The following is a 15510-nucleotide window of genomic DNA, read 5'->3' as shown; positions in this document are numbered from 1 at the left end:
GCCCTTCAATTAACCCCACATTTGTTTATTGGCCAGGTTGGCACAATCAACTAACTAACTCAAGCATTATGCTCTTTTAAGAACAATCTGTCTGTGTGGAGTCATCAGAAAAGAGCAAGACCTGTAATGCAATGGGTTGACACAGTGGCTGCAAAGATAGACTTGAACACAGTGACAACTGCGAGTATGGTGCAGGACTGGGCAGTGTTTCATTCTGTTATTCATTATGAATTGGGACTGATGCGGTATCACCTCCTGGCAACAGCAATATGGGAAATACACAGCACCTGGAAAATAAATAAGAATCTTAGTTGTTGTCATTTGGTGGCATTGAGTCAGCTCGCACCCACAGAGATCCCATGTACAACCGAAGGAAACTGTGCCCAGTCCTGTGCCATCCTCACAATTGTTCGTATGCCTGAGTCCGTTGACGTAGCCACTGTGTCAATTCGTCTCCTTGAGGACATTCCCCTGCTTCACTGCCCCTCCACTTTACTAAGCATGATGTGTTTCTCCAGGGACTGGTCGCTCCTGAATTTATGTCCAAAGTATGTAAGACAACATCTTGCCACCCTTGCCTCTAAGGAGCATTATGGGCCTTACTTCTTCCAATACGGGTTGATTTATCCTTTTAGCAGCCCATGGTATTTTCTGTATTTTTCGCCAGCACCACAATTCAAATGCATCAATTCTTCTTCGGTCTTCCTTATTCAATGTGTAACTTTCAAAGGCATATGATGAAATGGAGAATCCCATGGCTTGGGTCAGGCACACTTAGTCCTCCAATTAACATCTTGCATTTCAACACTCTAAACAGGTCTTGTGTAGCAGATGACCTAATACATCCTTTGCTTTCTTGACTGCTGCTTCCCTGTGCATTAATCGTTGATCCAAGCTAGACAAAATCCTTAAAAACTTCAACCTTTTCTTCACTTCTTATGATGTTAACTATTGGTCCAGTTGTCAGGATTTTAGTCCTGTTTACATTGAGTAGAAATGCACACTGAAGGCTGAAATCCTTGATCTTCATCAGCAAGTGCTTCAAGTCCTCCTCACTTTCAGTTAGCAAGGTTTTGTCACCTGCACCTTGCAGGTTGTTAATAAATCTTCCCCCGATCCTGATGCCACATTTCTCTTCATATAATTCAGGTTCTCTGATGATTTTCTCAGCACACAGACTGAAAAAGTGTGGTAAGAGGGAATGAATAACAGAAATGTGGGTGAAAGGAGACAGCAGACTATGTAATATATGAAAGCACGAAATTTGTCACAGGTTGGGAAGGTAGGGGAGGGAGCAAAAAAAGAGGAACTGATACCAAGGATTCAAGTAGAAAGAAAATGATGGTGGCAACATATATACAAATGTGCTTGATACAATGGATGTATGGATTGTTATAAGAGCTGTAAGAGCCCCCAATAAAATGATTTCTTAAAAAGCAAGCAACCTCAGCTCCGTCCCGCCCAGCACAATTCTGGTTTTTGTTGCGTACCCCCTCGTATATATAGTTAAATGTGAAATGTTGGAAACATTGACATTGACATCGTGGACAAGCCCCGGATGTCTATTAACACCCATTCTGTTCAAATCTTCACTGGAACACAGAGTCAGAGCTACAGATATAAAAATAAACCAGAGATAAGGATATTACAAATGAAGAATGTTTGTTAGCATTATGTTCATTTATGTTGAAAAATTCTAAGGAATGAGCACATAGAATATTTAAATAAAAGATAACTTATAAGCAATGTATAAAAGGCCTTTATAGCTAATCAAGAGCCTTGCCACACAGAAGCAATAACCAACCAGAACATGTAATAAAAAATATCCTAGAGACAACAGTAGCAAAATTACAAAAAGTGTGAAAGGCTCAAAAAAAACCCACAAGTTTTTTATAGCGGTAACTATCAAGTTCAAAGGGATTCGGGGTAAAAGAAATCTAAAGTAGAGCAGTATAATAGATTCATTGATAGAGAACAGGATATTGTAGAGTTGTTAATTCTATTAAAACTACAGATTTAAAGCTTTACCTTTAGCTGCCAAGAAAACAATCAACCACAGACTATTGTCTCCTCCCAAAACCAAGTCTTGGAAACACTAGAAGGCAGGATGAAAACAAAAAAATATATAGAAGAAAAATTTGAATAACAAAAGAAACCACTAGAGCGGAGTGGGTGCTGTTGGAAGTGGAAGGGGGAGGAAAGTGGGGGAATGTCTATGACCTACAAGAAATGATAGATGTGAGGAGAGTAGAGGCAGGGGTTTGAACTTCTTCTGCTTCATTACAGAAATCAGAAGTGACAGTAGCCATGTGGTAATATAAAGACAGTAGGAAAAATGGGGGTGATTGAGACAGTAGGGCCCTAGGTTATGTAAGAAGAAACACCTGAAGCCACTTCAATGAGTTAAGAGTTGGCTTTAAATTTATATACATCTAGGAGGGAAATTCAAGAAATTCATAGCCGAAATGAAATAAAAATATAATGGACTTTTTCTATGAACTTTCTGGGTAGGAAATCATTAGGACAAATGTTCTCTAAAGCCTAGGTCTGTTGAGGAAGAGATCCATGGGAAGGAATTACTCTTCTCAGGCAATCAACCACGTGTCATGGACCAAGTAGCTCCCTAGGCCAAATAGCTCCCTAATCCAGCACCTAGCTCCTCTATCTGGCAACTAGTCTGAGAATCAAAACCTTTCTCTGCAAGCGTTACCATTTGACAAATCCTGGAATCTGGCAGAGAAGATGAATATCCCAGGCAGCATTACAGCAAAACCCTCGAAGACAAAATAAGAACCCTCAAATAAGTGAGTTCTGAGGGGTACCTTCCTTCTAGGAAAGGAGCCCAACTGAATTCTACTCCACCTCTGACATACCCGTAAATGCAGAAGATCCAAGACAGGGTTGTCAAGCTGAGCACACACACCACCCCTCCCCCACCCCTGGGCAGGGGTTGCTATCAAACAAGGGTCAGCCTTGGTCTGAGGCTGGGTGGGGGGAAATGCAGGTGAGATGGGAGGCCTAAGGATTGGCCAAGGGTCCTTGTGAAGAGCCTGGGGGGAAACTGACTATGCTGTTTCCTGACAGTACGCCCTGTCCGTCTCAGGGAAAAATGGCTTCATCTGAGGTGGCTGGAGTGGGGGTCAGGAGAGGAAGGGATCCAGGCATTTCCGGAAGGTGAGGGGTGGGAGACAAGTTGAGGACCCTGAGGGAGGACAAACGTGACTGTCTCCCCTAGAGGAGACCTCTATAGAATTCCATCCTTTTCTGCCAAGGCTTGATGATTCCAGGCACAGCTTTCAGACGTGCCATCTTCCCTTCAAGATGGGACTGGGGAGGCCGTGTACAGTGACAGGGAAGATTATACGCCCCCAACCCGGGTGCGGGTTTGACTTGCTCCTTAGCACCCTGAGGGACACCTGGCTTGGGCTAAGGGGTCAGTCCGATCAGCAGGGGGCAGGGTACAGAGACCTAGGGGTTGGGGGGTTGGGGGCGGGGGTTCGGCTTGGCTTGGAGTGTCCAAGTGGGGACCCTGAAGAAGGATTCTGGGGACTTCAGCACAAGGGTGGGGGGGTGTTACAAAAATCTGAAGGCTCTTGTGAAAATGTGGAGGCTCCCGGCAGGGTGCGCAGAGCTGCCACCCTCTTCCTCCAAGGTCGTGTGTGTGCCTGCATGTGTGTGTATGTATGTATATGTGTGGGGGGAGGGAGTGTTCAGCTGAGGATCGCAGAAGTGAGGGGTTCTTTGTGAAGAAAGGCGTGTTGTTTTCAGAAGTTCAGGCCCTGTCTTTTAAAACCCTCTTTGGACGAATTATTTGACGACGCCCCCTCACGCACTTGGCAGAGGCTCGAGGACACACCCCCCCACACCCCACGGCTGAGCTGGGGTTTGTAACCCCGCCCCATCTGGCTCGCCCCGCCCCTGGCAACACTTGTCGCAGGCCCCAGGGCAGGATACCCGGATGCACCTTCCTCTTTCGCGCCTTGTCAGTCTGAGGGACCGCCACCTTCGGCTGAGAGGGTTCCGCTGAAGGAGGGATCCAGACCCTGCTGGGTGGCAAGGTAAGGCCTTGGAGAGCTCAGAGGGGACCCCCCAGCCAGGAAGGACCCCAAAGAGACCGGGCCTTCCATCCGGGCTTGGCGGCTTTGGGCAGGGCCCCTCAGACGCGCCTCTACGTGCCCTTCTTCCTCCAGGCTGAGGTGGCTTGGGCCTTGGGCCCGAGCCTCGGGCCTGCAACGCGATGGAGGGTTTTCTGGGGTGAAAACGAGGACTTTTATGAAAAGTGGGGGTTTCTCGAAACCTCAGTCGACCCTGAACACGTGGTACTCGCAGAGCCCGCAAGCAGGGGTACCCGCTGGCGTTTCTGACTCTCTGAGGTAGTGGGAATGGATGGTGACCCGGAAATAAGGTCGTGGGTCTAAGGAGGCTGAACTCCGCTAGACAAGTGTCATGGCAGCTGGAGGACGGTAATGGAGGGCAGAGTCTCCACCCCCACTCCACGGAACCCACAGCCAAGTGGACCTGCTGGCCTTTCTGACTCTCTGGGGTGGTGGGAATGGATGGTGACCCAGAAATTCGGAAATGTGTCTAAGGAGGCCCAACTCAAGCCAGACAAGTGTCATGGCAGCTGGGGGACGGTCATGGAGTGTGGAGAGACTCCCCACCCCCCACTTCGTGAAGCCCGCAGGGAGGGGAACCCGCTGCCATTTCTGACACTCTGAGGTGGCAGGAAGGGATGGTGACCCCGAAATTCCCACATGTGTCTAAGGTAAAGTGACCAGATTTTAACATTGGTAAAGCGGGACACCATTGATAAAACTCATATCCTGGCGAAATAGCCATGTGGCAGCCAAAAGCCGTATACCCTAGCTTGTCGTGCATTCTTTCTAAAAATCGGGACTTTTAAAAACGCTGCGGGACGCGGGAAAAATCGTTAAAAATCGGGATTGTCCCCGCCAAAAGCGGGACGTCTGGTCACCTTAGAAGGAGGCCGAACTCAAGTCAGAAAAGTGTTATGGCGGCTGGGGGACGGTCATGGAGGGCAGAGAGAATCCCCCCGAACACACTCTGCAGAATCCTCAGGAATGTGGACCTGCTGGCATTTCTGACTCTCTGGGATGGCGGGAAGGGATGGTGACCCCAAAATTCGGATGTGTGTCTAAGGAGGCCGAACTCAAGCCAGACAAGTGTCATGGCGGCTGGGGGATGGTCATGGAGGGCAGAGAAACTCCCCCTCCCCAACTCCGTGGAACCCGCAGGCAGGGGAACCTGCTGGCGTTTCCGACTCTCTGGGGTGCCGGGAAAGGATGGTGACCCGGAAATTCCCACGTGTGTTTAAGGAGACCGAACGAAAGTCAGACAAGTGTCTTAGCGGCTGGGGGACGGTCATGGATGGCAGAGAGTCTCCCCACCCACCCCCACTCCGCGGAACCCACAGGCAGAGGGGCCCACTGGCGTTTCTGATTCTATGGGGTGGCTAGAAGGGATGGTGACCCAGAAATTCCCACGTGTGTCTAAGGAGACCGAACTCAAGCCAGACAAGTGTCATGGCGGCTGGGGGACAGTGATGAAGGGTGGACAGAGACACCTGCTCACACGAGTGGCCCCCCTGGCCTCCACTCTGCTCCCTGACCCTCGCTTACCATGCCCTTTGCTGGGAGCTGTAAGAAGCCTAACTAGCACCCCCTATTGGAAAGGAGTTGCAAGGTCTACATACGGGGATCTGAATATGCTCAGCCAGGGGAGGGCGCTGAGAGCTTCCTCTGCCTTCCTTTTCCTGGGTTCAAGGAGATGGGCGGGGCTCACAGTGAAGGTGGCAGAAGGGGGAATAAAACCATAGGCTTTTAAAATTCCCTTTTTCCATGAACCCTTTGAAGCCTCCCCATCTTGGTGACAGGGCGCCTGCACCTGCCCTTTCTAGACTAGCGCTAGGCAGTAGACAGAGGTGCTGCTTGGTCTGAGGGAGCCAAAGTCCACTCAGCAGAGCCACGGGCCAGGCTGTGCCAAGGCGAAAGACAAGGACCCTCAGGGAGGGCAGAGGGCACCCCAAAAAAGTCAGATTTCAAGGCTTAGTGTTCAGAGGCACAGTACCCTACCCTCCCTCCCTTCTCCAGGGTCTCAAAGTAGGGATAGAAGCTTCGTCTTAGGAGCAGATAAATTGGGGCATTTGTCTAAGGAGTCTGAGCTCAAACCAGACTTACAGGAGTCCACAGACAGAAGGCAGGGAAGGAGGGCTGTGGCTATGAGGACAGAGCTCCCTGCCCACTCCCGTGGGTGGCACCCCTCCTTTCTCCACTTTCTAAGAGTTGGAAGCCCCTTTATTCTCTCTCAGAGTGGCTGATGATTTTGAATTGTGGACCTTTTGATGCACAGCTGAATGTGTAACTACTATACCACCAGATGGAGGTTGACAAAAACCTGTTCTACTGTCAACCTTTCAGGAGAAAGACTAGGCGTTCTACTCCAATAAACACTTACAGTGCACTGCCTTCGAGTCAATGCTGAGTCTCAGTGACGCTAAGATTCAGCTTTGACTCGACGGCAGTGAATTCATTGTCAACATATAGAGGACTTAGGCAGGATGTTTCGAAGTGCTGGCTTCCTTTCCTCCTTTGGGATCTTAAAATGGGGGCCTTGGGCTTCGGCTCTCAACCTCAGGACAACAACAGGGTAGAAGTCTTCAGAAATAAAAACGAGCAGTTTAGAGGAGTGACGCTTACTCCCACACACGCCGCAGAACACAAAGTTCCCTCAGAATGGAGCTATATCACTACTGTGACACCAGGGTGGCCCCAAGCAGTAGGGCCCTGCTGGATGTTCTGACTTTCCCATGGTGGCAGATAAGGGTGGACAGAGAAAATAGGACATTTGTCTGAGGAAGCTGGATTCTAGCCAGATGTACAGTTAGTACCAGGTCCAACCACAAAGCATGGGGAGGTGTTTGGGGAAGGACGCTCCTCCCCACTTTCTGTTCATCAAGCCCCTCCAACCACGCCCTTACCTCTAGTCCTTCAAAGCCCAAGCAGTCTCCCCAGAGCGCAGTTTCCTGACTTGTGCCTTGTGCGTCTGATGAGAAGATGTGGTTTCAGCTGAAGGGGTGAGTAGGATCAGCAGAAAGAGCGTCCGGGACCCAGGGCGTTGGGGGGCGGGAGGCGGCAGATGGGAAGACCTTGAGTTTGGAAAGAGGTAGCCACTTTCCCAAAGGGCATGATTGTTGAGAGACTCCACCCTCACTTTCTTCTCTATAGTTTTATGTAGAGGGGGCCGTGGTCTAAGGGACACAGCCTCAGAACAACAGGAGCGTGGAGGTTTTCAGGAGACCAAAATGAGTACGTTCAAGGAGAGGGAATATTATCGTCCAAGACAAGGTTCCCCTCAAAACACAGTGCTTCTCCTACTGTCAGACCATGAAGGCCCCAGAAAGGGGTGTTGCACTGCCGTGCTGTGCTTAATTTTTGGTTTCTTCTTTATTTTCTTACCTTCCCAAAGTCGGCAGTAGAGCCGCTGAGTGGCAAGAAAATTAGGGCATTTATCTGAGGGCGTCTGGACTCCAGTCAGGCAAGAGGTGTCCCAGACCCAGCCAGCAGGCAAGGAGAGATGATTGGGAGAGGACAGACATCACCATCCTCCACGCTCCTGCAAGTGCCACCCCCTCGCTCCACTCTACTCCCATAGCCCCTCCTACCACCCCACCCCACCCCTTGATCCAGCTATCATCCCTGGGAAGCCTCAGGCGGAGTTCCTGGTGTTGGGTTTCCTGACATTGTCCTTGGGCCTCAGGGAGGTCCAACTTCATCTGAGGGAGGAGACTCCAGTATTTACAGCAGCCATGAGCCAATGTAAGAGACCCGAGAGTGGACAGAGAGGGTCTCCACCATGGTTAGAAGCCCTCTCCAATCAGTGTGTCACTGCTCCTTCCCATCTCATGCTGCTTCTCCCTTCCCTCTCCAGACCTGCCCCCCAACAGTCAGCACTAGAAAGTCCCCGACATAGTCCTCAGATGGGGTGTTTCTGGACTAAACACCTTGGGTGTCTGGGGAGGTGGAGCTCTGTCCCAGGACAGCCGTTGTGATGGCAGAGGAAGGGGTCTTGGTCCCGTGGGAGCAAGATGGGGATCCTGAGAGCGACTGAGATGAACTACCCTACTAAGAGCCACCCAAACCTGTGCTGCCATCAATGTTTGGCAGCCTAAGCAGGATGCTCAGAGGTGTCTCAGAGAGATGGGGACTTTGAGCTGTGGGGAACTTCCCTTAAGATAGCAGAAGTGAAGGGGATGCAAGACCCTTCAAGAGTACATATGATGATACCTTAACAAGGTTCCCAGCTCTACTTTATGCCTTTTGTCAGCCCTGGGAGTGACCCCACGTAGCGAGGTCTAGATAGCGCACCTCTTCATTTTTGTTTCATGGTCTCAGGGCAGAGGGGGTCTTGATCTGCAGAGGTTAGCTTAGGTCAGCAAAGGGAGGAATTCCAGGCTCTGCCAGCATGAATATAAAGACCCTTGGTGAAAACTGACTTTTTCTCACGCTCTTAAAAAGAAAGGACCCCACACAGAACAGCCATGCTCTGTTCGTCCCCAACCCTGTGAAGGTCCTAGCCATGGTGGCCAGATATAGCATGTTACCTTGGACACAATAGGGCAGTATCTCCGGAAGTTGAGTGTTTTTGTCAGAAGCCAGTTGCAAGGACTCTTGGTGAGAACTTAAAGTGATCTCCCCACCCCAGAAAGGAAGGGACCCAACAGAATCTAGGTATCTTTTGTTCTGCAGCCTGAGAGTACCTGGGCAGGGATGTTGGATGCGGTGTACCTCTGCTTTGCCTTTGAAAGATTGGGGTTTGTGTCTCAGCAGAGGTTAGGCCTTGGACTAAGCAAGTAGAATCTGATTTCCAGAGGCATATTACAGACCCAGTGATGAGTGAGAATGAATGGCTGGAAATAGCTGCAGGTATTCCACACCATAGTAGGAGTGTCGCATGGTGCCTGGATATAGAACATTCTTTTTTTTTTTTCTTTGTTGTACATTCTTACTTTTTTCTTTGTTGCCTAATACAAGTGAATTCTTGGTCAAAGGAAGACGATGCCTAGTCAACCGAGCCAGTTGAGTCCCAACCCTTGCCACATACCAAGGTGAGGTCTGAGATGAGCCCCTGGTCCAGAGAGAAGAACCCCAACAGAGTTCAGCCATCCCTTCCTGTCACACCTGAATCAACTTAGCAGATATGTACAGAGATAGTAGCCCTTTACATCCTCCTTGTTGGTCTCGAGTATGTGAGCTGTTATTCTGAGAGTTTTGCCTCAGGTCTGAAGAAGATTGGGACAGAGGCCCTGGTAATAAGGACAAGGAATGGACACTGGTGAGACGACCCAAACCTGAGCAGTGAGGGCTTCACAAAGTGTGGCCCTGTTGCTCCTGCCAGTGCAGGAAGCCTCAGGACTGTGCTAGTAGTCTACATACATGCTGATGTATATCTCCATTCTATTCACAGGAACTCAAGGAATCAGGAGGGGAGGACATTGATCAAAAATTCCCTCAGGTCATCTGAGTAAAGGAGGCCAGGGTACTACCAGGAGTGAAGAAGAGAACAGGAAATATCTACCAATACCTAGCACATACTCCAGAAAGAGGTGACCCCACAATACCCAACTTCACCAACCCTATTGTCAGCCTTATAATTCTTGGGTTATGTCAGCCAAATGCACCCTCAGGAACTGTCCCACTTCTTCCTTCAGGTATTTTCAGGGGCAGATCATCCAAGAGGACAGGAAACAAGAGAACCAAAACAGAAAACCTGTAAGTTGACCCTTGTAAGAGCTACCAAAGTTGAGTTTTTCAGAGGAGGCTGTTCACACACTGCCTGTCCTCACTAGGTCTGTGGATTCCCATTCCCCACCCTCCTCAAACACTTGCTTTCTTCCCCGAACCAGGGTCATCATGTCTCATTCTCCTGACCAACATGGCGATACACTAGAACAAAGCCTTCAGCCCCCAATGGAGGCACCAGACCTGGTGGAGGCACCGGATCTGGTGGAGGCACCGGACCTGGTGGAGGCACCGGACCTGGTGGAGGCACCGGACCTGGTGGAGGCACCGGACCTGGTGGAGGCACCGGACCTGGTGGAGGCACCGGATCTGGTGGAGGCACCGGACCTGGTGGAGGCACCAGACCTGGTGGAAGCACTGGACCTGGTGATGGCACCGGACCTGGCGGAGTCACCGGTCCTGGTAATGGCACCGGACCAGGTGATGGCACCCAACCTGGTGGAGGCACCAGATCTGGTGGAGGCACCAGACCTGGTGGAGGCACCGGACCTAGTGGAGGCACTGGACCTGGTGATGGCACCGGATTTAGTAGAGTCACCAGTCCTAGTAATGGCACCAGATCTGGTGATGGCACCGGAGTTGTTGGAGGCACCCGACCTGGTGATGGCACCAGACCTGGTGGAGGATCTGGATCTGATGGAGGCATCCGACCTGGTGGAGGCACCCAACCTGATGGAGGAACCCGACCTGATGGAGGCACCTGACCTGATGGAGGCACTGAACCTTTTGGAGCCACCTGACCCGATGGAGTCACCCGATCTGATAGAGGCACCTGACCTACTGGAGGCACTGGATCTACTGGAGGCACCTGATGTGGTGGGGGCACCAGACCTGGTGGAGGCACCAGACCTGGTGGAGGCATCGGACCTGGTGGAGGCACCAGGTCTGGTGGAGGCACCGGGCCTGGTGGAGGCACCGGGCTTCATGGAGGCACTGGACCTGGTGGAGGCACCAGGAATGGTGGAGACACCAGGCATGGTGGAGTCACCGGGCCTGGTGGAGGCACTGAGCTTCATGGAGGCACTGGGCCTGGTGGAGGCACCGGGCATGGAGGAGGCACCGGGCATCGTGGAGGCACCAGGCCTGGTGGAGGCACCTGGCCTGTTAGAAGCACTGGACTTGAAGGATACATCAGACCTAGTAGATATACCCTTACAAACAGTTACTGAAGAGGCATCCTCATCCTCTTCTTCCTCACTCATATCACCACCCCCCTTATCCTTGCCCAGTGTCGCCTCTCCTATTCCATCCATGTCCCCTCTTAATGTATCCTTCTCTTCTGACTCGTCACCATTCTCCATCGAATTCACCAGCTCCTATACCCCCTCCTCCTTATCTCCTATGGATCTGCTCACTCAGACAGGGAAACGTTTGACCGCTCCTGACATATTCACTAGTCTTCAGATCTCTGATAGCCTTAGTGCTCTGACTAGCTCAAGTGAGGAAGATCTAAGCACCTCAATGGATGAGACAAGCACCCTGACCTCATTTGATGAGATGGCAAATAATTTGGTGCAGCTTCTGCTCTACAAGTATCAAACACAGCAGTATATCACAAAGGCAGAAATAATAGATATTATTATTAAAAGTTCCATGATCCAATTCACTGTGCTCTTTAAGAAAGCCTGTGAATTTCTAGAGACACATTGTGGCCTTTCCATAAAGGAAATAGATCCTATCACTCAGACCTATGCCCTTGTCCACCTACTGGATCTCACCTACGATGAGGTAGTGGATCAAGGCCATATCATTCCCAAAAATGGCCTTCTCATGATTATCCTAGGTGTGATCTTACTGGAGGGCAACTGCATCCCCGAGGAAGATATATGGGAATTGCTGGATATTATGGGATTAGAGCCTGGGATGGAGCATGACACCTATGGGGAACCTAGGCAGGTCGTCACTAAAGACTGGGTGCAGTTAAAGTACCTAGAGTACCGCCAAGTCCCCTACAGTGATCCTATTCGCTATGAATTCCTCTGGGGTCCAAGAGCTTATGCTGAAACCACAAAATTGAAAGTCCTGGAGTTTTTGGCCCAGCTTAATGGGACTGATGTCAGTTCCTTCTCACCCTGCTATGAGGAGGCTTTGAGAGAGGAGGAAGAGAGAGCTCAAGCCAGACTTAACCCCCCATGTAGTGCTCCTGACACATCTGTTCCTCTGTGTTTGTCTGAGCCGGCCCTTCCCCCAGCAGCGACTGAGGTAGATTCTTCACTGTTTGAAACGGGCAAATGTCCAAGTAGTGAAGGGACAGGATCAAATGGGGGGGAGGGGGAAAATGGGTAAGATCTTTGCCTTCCTCTTCTATATGGGTTATTTGACTTGATTTTTTTTCCTTTTGGTACTTTGAAAATACTGTTCCTTTTAACAGCAAGATTAATTAGGTCGCATTTTAAGTTTGTGAATGGCATTAGTCACATTTATTGCTGTTTAAGAGTTAAGAGTTTTGCTGTATTGAAAAACAAACCATGAAACTTGCTAACATTCTGTGTTCTGATGGTTAATTGTTAGTTCCCTTACCATTTGTCATCTGTGCTTCTCTAAAGATAAAGATATATACCTGTTATTTGCTTGACTTATTTACCAATTCAAGGGAAAATAATTCTTAATAAATTAAGGATTCTGCTAACTGGTTCATTTATTCCCCACACATGAATTGAGCATGTGTTCTGTGGAAGGCATGGTGTGAATGGACCCTAAGATAAGCAAGATATAGCCTCCCTGTTGTGGAGTTGATTCTGATTCATAATGATCCTACAGGAGGGAGGAGAACTGCTCCAAGATTTCTGAGAGGAAATCTTTACAAGGGCAGACAACTTCATCTTTCTCCAGGGAAGCAGCTAGTGGGCTTGAACTACCAATCCTGTGGTTAGCAGCCTAACGTTTAGCCCACTGTACCCCCATGGTTCCTTACCCATAGAATGATAGTGTCATAATAGCAAGATGGTGAGACATCCTTTAAGACCTAAAGATTGAATTAAGACATTAGGGAGTGGAGTTCCAAATGGGAACTCAACTCACTACCATCAAGTCAGTGCGTACTCATAGCACCCCTATATGACAGTTTAGAACTTCCCCGGTGAGTTTCTGAGATTACCTTTTGAGAGGATTAGAAAGCAACATCCTAAACAATGAAGGGGGTGTGGAAGCACTAGCAAAGATTGTGATTGCACAATTCATTTTAAAGGCTATATAACCATTGGGGAAGGGGAAATGCTCCAACATGGATGTAGAAATGATTAACCAATTCTTGATATGATTGAATGATTGAACTATTAGCCCAAAAAGGGGAGAAATGAGAAAAAGAAAAACAAGGAGAAGAAGAATGCCCAGTGTTTCTCTCATGGAGCCACGGTGGGTTCCAACTGCTGACCTTGCAGTGAGCAGCCCTGTATTATCACTCCCATGATGCCACCAGAACTCCAATTAAGTATAAATGCCCAGAAACGTGGCATTTTGTGCCTTTGGGAAATCGCAATTCATTCTGTAGTAGTTAACTATAAGTGACCCTTGTGGCAGTGGAAAGAATGTTAGATGGTGTGCCTTAAGGGGAGAGAGAAGCCTGGAATGCAAACCTTTTTGACACTTGATTTTGATTCATATAAACCCTTGGTGGTGTAATGGTTACACATTGGGCCGCTAACCACAAGGTCTGTCATTCTAAACCACCAGCTGCTCCTCAGGAGACAAAGGGGACTGTCTACTAAACAGTTACAATATGGGACTCTCGCAGGGACAGTTCAACTCTGTCTTAGAGGATTTCTCTGAGTCAGCATCAACTCCGTGAGTGAGTTAGATTTTGGGAGTTTTGGGTTCAAATAAGTACCAGAGTAAGTTTAAAAAAAACGCCCAATCAAAACTCTTTTGAAGGGATCTGCTAGACCAGTTAAATTAAAAAAGCAAGACCCTTACCTCACTCCATACACAGGAATAAACTCAAGGTGGATCACAGACCTTGAGCTTAAACCCCAAACTATTAGGGCCATCAATGAGGGAACTGGGTCAAACCTGAGAACCTTGGCACAGGGATTACATAGGTCATCGGAAATCGGGAAGGACACCAACACAGAGGAGGCACAAATTGACCAGTGGGGCATACTAAAAATAAAACACTTAGGTACATCGAAATAATTCACCAAGAGAGTAATAAGAGAGAACTACAGAATGGGAAAACATCTTTGGCAATGACCCATCTGACAAAGGCCTTATTACTAAAACCTATAACACACTGCTAAACTATAAGAGAAAAACCAATTGTCCACTCAGGAGGTGGGCAAAGGACCTGAGCAGGAGTTTCTCAAGGGCAGAAATCCAAATGGCCAATAAATATATGAGAAAATGTTCCAGATCTCTAGCAATAAGAGAAATGCAAATTAAAACAACTATGAGATACTACCTAACACCCTCAGAGATAGCCCAATTCAAGAAATCAGAAAGTAATAAGTGTTGGAGGGATGCAGAGAGATAGGAACTCTTGTCCACTGCTGGTGGACTTATAGGTATGTATAGCCACTATGGAAATCGATTTGGCAATATCTAAAACAGTTGGAAATTGAGCTACCCTATGATCCAGCAATCCCCCTACTGGGCATATATCCGGAAGAGCCAAGAAACAAACCATGGCCAGACATCTGTGCTCCAATGTTCATCGCGGCACAGTCCACAAACGCAAGGAGTTGGAAACAGCCCAAATTTCCATCAACATATGAATGGATTAAAAAACTCTGGTACGTTCATACAATGGAGTATTATGTATCCCTAAAAAGCAGAGATGAATGCATGAAACACATTGCCGCATGGGAAGAATTGGAGGAAATTATGCTAAGTGAAGTAAGTCAAACACAAAAGGACAAGTACTACATGAGTCTGCCAAGGTAAGCTCAAAAAAATTTTTTTTCAGAAAGGGCATAGGGAAGAAGATGCTGTATACGTACGTCCCTGGAGTAAGGTCCAGGTAATATGGCAGAGGCTAGACTAAATCCAAGGATACATATGGGATACATATAGTAGCCCATTAAAAGGGAGGAGGGAAAAAGGTATGAGTAGCCAGGGGAACAGGGCACTAACCCACACAGGGGGAGGGTGTCGATTGTGGCTCCACAGGGAATGAGGGACCATACTTCAACCCGGAGCTCCAAGACAGGAACGCAACACACTCACATGAAGTAAGGAACCGATGGAGAGGCCTGAGGGGCTGGCCTCATTACCAACGGTGCACGGCACCACCCTCCCCCAGGGGGAATTCACTTCAGAGGACAGCACTGAAGCTGCAGCTCAGGAAGAGGGGAAGGGAAGGGGGACTGGTCTGGTCTTAGCGCATGTGAGCCAATAAGTGGGGAAGGGGAAGAAAAGGAAAGAGTGGAGCACATCCTGGCTCACTGAGCCCTGGAGACAATGTGCCTGTTCAGAACAGCGATGCACGGAGATGACCACGGGGCTGCCCCCACCACGGAACACAACATTCCTCGTTGACCCATCGTACCACTGGGGACAGCACTGGAGACAAACAGCGGGAATTGTGCCCGCCATGAGCTCACCACGCGAACAACAGCCTTGGGGGCATGCATCAGGGCAGCAGGAGGAGCAGAACGATGAGATCCTCAGGGATAGAGATGGTGCCGGGGCATGGCACCCCATTAGACTTGACTGGAAAGCACACGTGAAGGAAAACAAACAGACCCTGAACTATTCA

At 49.0% G+C, this 15510-nt stretch overlaps 1 long non-coding RNA gene across 1 annotated transcript; it reads left to right on the top strand.

The window, feature by feature from the left end:
• The first annotated feature begins 7007 nt into the window (after positions 1-7007).
• On the top strand, positions 7008-10029 carry LOC123521481. Its single transcript, XR_006679921.1, has 4 exons — positions 7008-7093; positions 9484-9622; positions 9728-9788; positions 9923-10029. It is a non-coding gene; the product is annotated as an uncharacterized LOC123521481 (long non-coding RNA).
• Positions 10030-15510: the final 5481 nt, after the last annotated feature.

Source organism: Echinops telfairi, unplaced genomic scaffold (genome assembly GCF_000313985.2).
Source record: "Echinops telfairi isolate 266 unplaced genomic scaffold, ASM31398v2 ScPeMD7_20;HRSCAF=75, whole genome shotgun sequence".
Classification (NCBI taxonomy): Eukaryota; Metazoa; Chordata; class Mammalia; order Afrosoricida; family Tenrecidae; genus Echinops; species Echinops telfairi.
The sequence above is the reverse complement of the archived record's forward strand: the minus strand, read 5'-3'. Positions and strand labels throughout refer to the sequence as shown.